This window comes from Muntiacus reevesi, chromosome 11 (assembly GCF_963930625.1).
Source record: "Muntiacus reevesi chromosome 11, mMunRee1.1, whole genome shotgun sequence".
Lineage (NCBI taxonomy): Eukaryota > Metazoa > Chordata > Mammalia > Artiodactyla > Cervidae > Muntiacus > Muntiacus reevesi.
Genome location: NC_089259.1, coordinates 32,500,427 through 32,509,136, shown reverse-complemented (window position 1 = coordinate 32,509,136; position 8,710 = coordinate 32,500,427). Strand labels below are relative to the sequence as shown.

At 42.3% G+C, this 8,710-nt stretch overlaps 1 non-coding gene across 1 annotated transcript; it reads right to left on the bottom strand.

Annotated features, from left to right (window-relative positions):
* Positions 1-302: 302 nt before the first annotated feature.
* Positions 303-375, bottom strand: TRNAG-CCC (transfer RNA glycine (anticodon CCC)). Its single transcript has one exon. It is a non-coding gene; the product is annotated as a tRNA-Gly (tRNA).
* Between the last annotated feature and the right edge of the window lie 8,335 nt (positions 376-8,710).

Sequence of the window (8,710 nt, the reverse complement as noted above, 5' to 3'; positions counted from 1 at the left end):
TAAATCCACTGTTATTCCCTTCAAGTGAGTTTTCTCTTTCCAGGTATTGTACTTTTCAACTCTAAAAGTTATACAATATGCATCCTTCGATTAAGTCCTTGCAGGTCTAAACCATGGGAGATGGTAGGTCTCACACTGATGGTTTCCCCTTCCTCTGAAGCTCACTCTGTGCTCTCTGTGATCCAGCATCTTCAAGTCATTGCTTCAAAAACCTTGTATCCTTTTCTTTCTCTTTCTTTTCTTTTTAAAAATATTTATTTATTTGGCTGCACAGGGTCATAGTTGCAGCATGTGGAATCTAGTTCCCTGACCAGGGATTGAACCCAGGTCCCCTCCATTGGGAATACAGAGTCTTAACCACTGGACCACCAGGGAAGTCCTTGTCCCCTTTTCTAGTTCTCCATGGCAGGAGGAAGAAGAAGAAAGTGAAGAAGAACTAAAGAGCCTCTTAATGAAAGGGAAAGAGAAGAGTGAAAAAGTTGGCTTAAAGCTAAGATCATGGCATCCACTCCAATCACTTCATGGCAAATAGATGGGGAAACAATGGAAACAGTGACAGACTTAATTTTCTTGGTTTCAAAATCACTGCAGATGGTGACTGCAGCCATGAAATTAGAAGACGCTTGCTCCTTGGAAGAAAAGCTATGATCAACCTAGACAGCATACTAAAAAGCAGAGACATTACTTTGCCAACAAAGGTCTGTCTAGTCAAAGCTATGGTTTTTCCAGTAGTCATGTATGGATGTGAGAGTTGGACTCTAAAGAAAGCTGAGTGCCAAAGAATTGATGCTTTTGAACTGTGGTGTTGGAGAAGACTCTTGAGAGTCCCTTGTACTGCAAGGTCAAACCAGTCCATCCTAAAGGAAATCAGTCCTGAATATTCATTGGAAGGACTGATGCTGAAGCTGAAACTCCAATACTTTGGCCACCTGATGCAGTTCTTTGGAACTGACTCAATGGAAAAGACCCTGATGCTGGGAAAGATTGAAGGTAGGAGGAGAAGGGGACGACAGAGGATGAGATGGTTGGATGGCATCACCGATTCGATGGATGAGAGTTTGAGCAAGTTCTGGGAGTTGACGATGGACAGGGATGCCTGTTGTGCTACAGTCCCCAGGGTCGCAAAGAGTCGGACACGACTGAGTGACTGAACTGAACTGATGGCAGGAGGGTAAGTCCGTAACAATGATAACAACATGACTGAAAGTGAAAGATGTTCATAAGCTTTTGACATACTACCTATATCACTTTCTCTCCCTTCCTCTCTGTTTTCCTAGTTTTTCCTACTAGTTCTTAAGTTCTGTAAGGTCAGGGAATTCAGTCTGTTTCCTTGCTGGTACTTCTCCATTACTTAAGCTATACCATAAACATTGCTCACATTATTGAATCAATTTTTTTTTCTGCAATTTGAAGTACTTTAGCCAAGAAAGAATGGTACTATATTTGTTCCAGTAAATTCCAACTTTGACCTGCATATCAATGTTCACAATCACGAGTCCACATTCAGAGGTTTATGTAATATTACATCAGTCAGCATGTGAGACGTCACTAATTAGCAACATGTATGTGAAAAATGGGCCCTTGCTGGTGAAATTAAAGGCTTTCAGAATGTGGGGACAGGCTAGGGTATTTCAGAGACATTCATCACCCTCATAACACATAAGAATTGAGTGAGCCTGTAGTCTGAACTCAGTGATGGTATGAGGCTTAATCTTTAAACAATCTTGAATCCAGCCATTTCTAGGCAAACATGCCTGCCTGACAGTGACTATGGAATGTTGTCATGCATTTTATGCAAAGCACTAATCAGGGCACCCTGATGTACAGGGAGCTGAAATTTTATCTAGATTAGAGAACCAGTTTTCTGCCTACTTCCTGAACAGTACGGGCTGTGCTCATGGAAGAGGGTGGAAACTGAAGGGGCTTCACATCCAGCCAGGTCCAGGATCCACATTACTGCCTGTACCACAGGAAAGTGAGGTAGAGGTAAAAAATCATACTTTATGGATACAGGAAAAAGGTCTTCTAAGAATAAAAGGCCATTCACAACTTCCTGTGATGTCTCCCACACAGGACACTGCTAGGCTTCTGCATTTCAGTTAAAATCTGAACCCTAACTTCTTCCAGTTCGAGCTATCATCTCCAAGCTTTTCACCAACTCTTCATTTGCTCACAGGTATCTAGTGCTCATTTCTCTCTGCCACCAGGTACAAGCTTCTTTCAGGTCAGGGCTATGCTTTATATCCTCTGGGTCTAAAACAACATTTGGCTCTTATTAAAAAGCATTAATAAATATTTTTAAACTAACTGGCTTTCTGGTCACCTTGAAAGCCAAGATAAAAGTCTTTTCCTAAACATTTAAGAGGCCAAGAAAGATTCTTACCACTCTAAGATCAAGGACTAATTCCTGTTGGAAAGTATTCCCTTCCCCAAGTACAGTATACAGCATCATGCAATAAACCCACCAGGAGAGAAAAGTAGGTCTCTAACTTCAAAACTTTTCAGAGTGTGAGTCTTTTACAATTGCCATGGCAGATGCCATCAGAGCAGTCTGTCCAATTGTAGCTTCCAGAAGGAAAACTCCCTGGAGAATTTCTCTGCAACTCACTCACAGACTTCAACAACTGCCTTAAGTAGCAGTGTCTGCTTGGGAAAGTTGGTCATAAAGAAGTCTGGATTCTCTGGCCTGTAGCGGGATGTTTCTATTTCACTTCTTAAGGTGACTCAGAGGGGCTGGATGTAATCTACAAAGCTCTACTGTCTAGGTAAAAATTCCTCAGAGAGCGTCCCTCTCCCTTTCACACTTCACAATAATTAAGATACTGGGCTGTGTTACTGCTTACGAGCAAAGATCTGAATTTCAGAAGTAGGAAATTTGGCCTTGAAGAAGACAGTATTATCTTCACAATCTTCCTATTGTGATTAAGCAAACACATTAGATTAAGCAAACACAATCCTGAGTAACACCCAATCTGTCTTTTTTTTTTTTTTTTTTTTGGACAATGGAAATGGGACTAGTGTAATTTTGTGGTGGACCCAGTGTAGCCAAAAATAATAAACAAAAATATTTCTTAAATTAAAGGGGAAACATCGAGATAGCATGATATATAAGACATAGCTTGGAAAAAAAGAGTACATGCTAATCCACCCATTGAGCGAGAAATAGAATCAAGGAGGTCAAATTTGAGAAGCAGGTCTTTCCTGTAGAAATTAGTCGTTTATTCATTCAGCCATTATTTACTGGCCATCTGCTATGCCGTATCCCCTGTAAAATGCTGAGAATTACTACCAGTTACTAAAAGACATTGACCGAATCCCTGAAGGATAATTCAGGTCTCCCAATAGTAATCATTCTTTAAAGTTTCTCTGTTTCAATTGAATGTGTACATAGTCATGTCTTAGTGGGAATGTAGGTCAACTACTCTTCTCCCAATAGTGTTCCTGTTTTACGGCTCATCTGTTTCAGTTGACATGCTTGACTGGCTCCAGAAAAGCCAATCAGAAGAAAGTAGAGACAGTCCATACGCAGATGATGACAATAAAAATTCGTCTCTGTTAACCGCTCCTCCCACCCCCAGGTTAACTATCCCACATTTTATGACTGTTAAAAACTTGAAAGGCCAGCTTACATAATTGTGAGCTTGAAATAACCTTGGTTACAATAAAAAGGAAAGTCTTGAGTTGGGTCAAATGCTCCAGGGGTTTACATCCCAGAGCAGCAGAGGAATATTTTCTCTGCCGTCTGCTTCTCCAAAGATGACAGCAGGACTGCACAGAGCAGCATTTCTTAACAGGAGTAAGCTGATACCGTTGAGAGGGTCCAGAGCCCGGCACCCAGATGATCAAAGGAGTTCCTTGTGCATTAAGATCAAAAGCCCTGGCAGAGTGTAGACTGGTTGAGCAGTGGTGGGGGGAATGGATGCTGCCTGGGTGCGCGATAAGAGCTCTACAAATATATAAAAGGTGTTAACACCCCAGAAGGCAAGTCATTATTTTGCTTCCTTGGGGGTGACATAATGTGAGAAACAGTAAAGGTAAAACTAAAGCAAGAACAAAGTACCCAGGATATCTGGAAAGATTTCCTACAAATAACAATTGAAGCTTTTTGCGAAATGTCCAGCATTTGATCCATGATGCCCATAGCAGAAACAAACCGCGCAAAACTTCCCTTCCTTGCAAATGTTGTCTTTCTTACCTTGTTACCCATCATTTAAGACTTACTAATCCACCTTCCACCTGTTGCCAAAATTCTTTCATGTCCTTAAAGTTCCCATCAGTGACATTGCACCTACTTTTTGATCGAATATGATTTATGTAGCCACGTCATATAGACATTTACAAATAGGAAGCCTTTGGATGGTGGCCATCACTGGTGTAATCCCTAGAGTTTTGGGAACCAGAAGCAAGCTTGAGGGGACTGCTCTCATCAGAGAGGCTGGGGGACTTCTCTAAAGTGTACCAGTCTCATGACTAAGAAGAGAAGAAACCAGGTCTCACCGACGTGGGACCAAATCCTGGCCTATAGCAATTTTGTTGTTTGTCACTAAGCGGTGTCTGACACTTTTGTGACCCACCAGGTAGCCTGCCAGGCTCCTCTGTCCATGGGATTTCCCAGGCAGGAATGCTGAAGTGGGTTGCTATTTCCTTCTCCAAGGGATCTTCCCAACCCAGGGATCGAACCCGTATCTCCTGCATTGGCAGTTGCATTCTTTATCCCTGAGCCACCTGAGGAAGCCCAGGAAAGAGTGGAAGCCCACAACAGTGGAAATACAAATGATCAATAAATATGTGAAACATTGCCTAACTTCACTTGTAATTAACACAGAATGCAAAATAAGATAATGAGATAATAGTTTTCACCTGTCTAGTTGACAAAAAGTGGAAAATACTGATACATTTCAGTGTGAAGCAAAGGTGAAGGCTGGAGTAAAGAAGTCATGTTCATATGCTGCTGGTGATAATGCTAAATGATCCAACCTTTTAGGAGGGTACTGCAGTGATACCCTAAGACGTTGGCTGCATATCACTTGACCTAGCAATGTTCTAGGAGTCTTTCCTAATGAAATATTAGCATGTGTTGGCAAAGATATTAACTATGGTACCATTTACAATAACAAAATAATTGGGAATAACTTAATATCCACAAATAAGGAAACACCATGCTAGCATTCTGATACATTTAGTGTACAAAAGGTAAGTTGTAAAACAACAGAGGGAAGGATAGCATAGCCACCTTTTGTTTAAAAAAAAAAAGTACGTGTGTACATGGTGTGGTATGTGTGGTGTATGTCTATGGTGTGGCGGAAGTGTGTGTGGTGTGTGTGTATACTATGGTGTGGGTGTGCAGTGTGTGTGGTATATGCATGGTGTGGTGTGTGTATATGGCGTGTGTGCACAGTGTGCTGTGTGTGTGTATGGTGTGTGTGCAGCACATGTGACGTGCACATTCTGTGGTGTGTGCACAGTGTGGCATGTGTGTGCAGCATGTGTGGTGCATACATTGTGTGGTGTGCGCACAGTATGCTAAATGTCTGCGTGCAGTGTGTGTGGTATATGCATGGTGTGGTGTGTGTACATGGCGTGGGTGCACAGTGTGGCATGTGTGTGCAGCATGTGTGGTGCATACATTGTGTGGTGTGCGCACAGTATGCTAGATGTCTGCGTGCAGTGTGTGTGGTGTAGGCATGCTATGGCGTGTGTGCGCAGTGTGTGTGTATGGTGTGTGTGCAGCATGTGTGACGTGTACATTCTGTGGTGTGTGCACAGTGTGGCATGTGTGTGCAGCATGTGTGACGTGTACATTCTGTGGTGTGTGTACAGTGTGGCGTGTGTGTGCAGCATGTGTGGTGTGTACATTCTGTGGTGTGTGTACAGTGTGGCATGTGTGTGCAGCATGTGTGACGTGTACATTCTGTGGTGTGTGCACAGTGTGGCGTGTGTGTGCAGCATGTGTGGTGTGTGCACAGTATGGTAGATGTCTGCATGCAGTGTATGTGGTGTAGGCATGGTGTGGTGTTGCACATGGTGTGTGTGCATGACGTATGTGTGCAGTCAGTGTGTGAACCTGCACAGACACACACTTGGAAGGGCTCCCACTGCAGGGCTGGCAGAATCAGCCTGTGTAATGGGATTAGCGTGGAAAGAAGGAAGGAGGGCAAGGAGTTCCTTTCACTGTACATATTCAGTGTCCTTTGAATCTTTATTACAGATTCCTGTACTGATGTTCTGATCTCTGAGTCATGTTTCTCTTTTCCTGCTAGACCTTTGAAGAGGAAATGGTGCAATTTCTATTCGAATTCCAGCACAAGAGACCTTTTTCTTAGGAACCTCGTTTGAGGACAGTGTCTTGTTTTGCAAACCTCCCCCCACCCAGTGTCAGAGACGTTCCCAATAAAGGGACTGATTGTCAAAGACATTTGTTCCCTAAAGCTTTGCTCATAGATGTGATTATGAGATAAAGCAGCGCCCAGCATTTCCTGTATTAAATATCACACTGAAGTAGCACTTCAGATCCCAACCAGAAGGTTAAACAAACAGGAGAGGAAGAACAACCGCATCAGAAACCTGCTTGCTAGATGCCTTCTCCTTTCAGGATTTGTCAGTAATGAAAAACTTGCTTGCTTTAATCATTTAAATCCATATAATTTTTATAAAGAAGACTAAATCAGGATTATGGATGAAATGGATAATATCTTTTTACTTTGCTTTTGTGTACTTATTCAGTTTTTTAAAACAAATATATACTGTTTTTATAATCAGAAAAAAAAAACAGTGCTTGAAATTTAACATTTTTAACAGGAGGACACATAAACCTCCTGTGGGCATTTCTGTAGTCCAAGAAGCCCCAGTAATTTACAGAGGCTATTAACACTGAGGTTGGCAGGGCTCCCTACTTGTGAAAACTAAAGCAGGGTTTTAGAAAGACATTTAATTAACAGAAAAATAGTGAAATAGTGTGATCTTGTAAAAGAACACAACATTGGAGTCATACACTCCTGTGACTGATTTTAGCTACGTGACTGTGGAAGGCTGATATATCTTTTCAGCCCCTTGGTCTCCTGGCCCGTGAACTGAGGGAGTTGGTTATGAACCTAGCAGAGGACAAGGCTGAAGGTAGGTAGTTAACCAGGAGATGTTGCTAATGGCTCTGCAAAATGCACATGGAAATGGAGAGTTCCACTGGGCCCCCAACCTCTCAGAGACCCCAAAGGAGCTGTCAGATCATCAAGGCATCTGAGGAGCGCTGGATACTTCTCTGCCTCTGATCACAGACTCTCCTCCTGGTGGCATCTGGGGTGTACTGGGCCCCAGGGTCCTTCACTTCTGACCTTTTAGCAGTTGGACTTCCTCCATCTTTCACTGGCTGATGTCTTTGCTATTCATCATACCATGTGCATCCTTCCAGACCATACCCTTAGTCTTAGCACAAGAAGTTCTGTGACTTCTATCATCTCCAGGCTTGTGCCCTCTCTCTAGGAAGCCTGTACCACTCCAAGATGGCAGACTTACAACACAAAGCTGCCCCCAACCCCCAGCACACAGACCACCTCTACTGTGACCCCAGGATTCCTCCCTGTCTCCATTGTGACCCTTGCCCTCCACCACACCCTTGACTGGTGAAGGACCAGACATCCTTTGCTGACGGTGGGCATTCTGTCCCTCCAATAGGGAGGACTCACTCACTGTCTAGCTGTTCTAGTGTATGAAAATCCCTTTAACTGACTGAAATTTATACACAATATATACACTTTCACTTCTTATTTTGAGAGAACCTTGTTAATCTTATGCATTCATCTAGGGTGGTGAATCCTTAACCTCTAACCTGAATGAAGTATCCCCTCTGAAAACTGTCATAATATGCTTTGGACTTTTTGATGGTATAACACTAAAATATCACAGTTGTTCAGTCGATAAAAGTTGTGTCTGACTCTTTATGACCCGATGGACTGCAGAAAGCCAGGCTCATCTGTCCTCCACTATATCTGAGTTTGCTCAAATTTATGTCCATTGAAGTCAGTGACGCTATTAACCATCTCATCCTCTGTCACCCCCTTCTCTTCCTACCCTCAATCTTTCCCAGCATCAGGATTTTTTCCAATGAATCGGCTCTTCATACCAGGTGGCCAAAGTATTGGAGCTAGGGAATGGCAAGCCACTCCAGTATTCTTGACGTGAGAACCCCATGAACAGTATGAAAATACCAAAGTGGCAATTTTTAAAAATCCAAGTTGTCCACATTCAAAGCTATAAAACATGTTGTTTGCGAAAATGCAAAAATATCTTTTGACTTCAACATGAGAAATGCTTAGAAAAAGCAGAATACAGTGTGCTTTTCTCTTCCAAAGACGATTTTTTTCTCATCTGATACAGTTAGAAATGACTCTCTCTCTCTCTTTTTTTTTTTTTTTTTGGCAACACTTTAAATAGCTGGGACTTAAGATGTGCTCCATACTTACTATATGTCAGTACTATTCTAAGGCTGACAAAAACTCTAGGGAGTAGGTAGTCTTATTGCCCCATGTTTTAAAGATAAGGAATCTGAAGTTTAAAGTGACTTATTGACACTCAGAATTTCATGTGGAAATACTGGAATTCAAGCCAGCAAACCCTGGCATGAGCAACCATTCACTTAAGCAATGTGGCTCCAGCTAACACATTAGAAAGTGAAAAGTTGACTAGAACAGTTTCTTTTTGAAAAATTCCTTATATC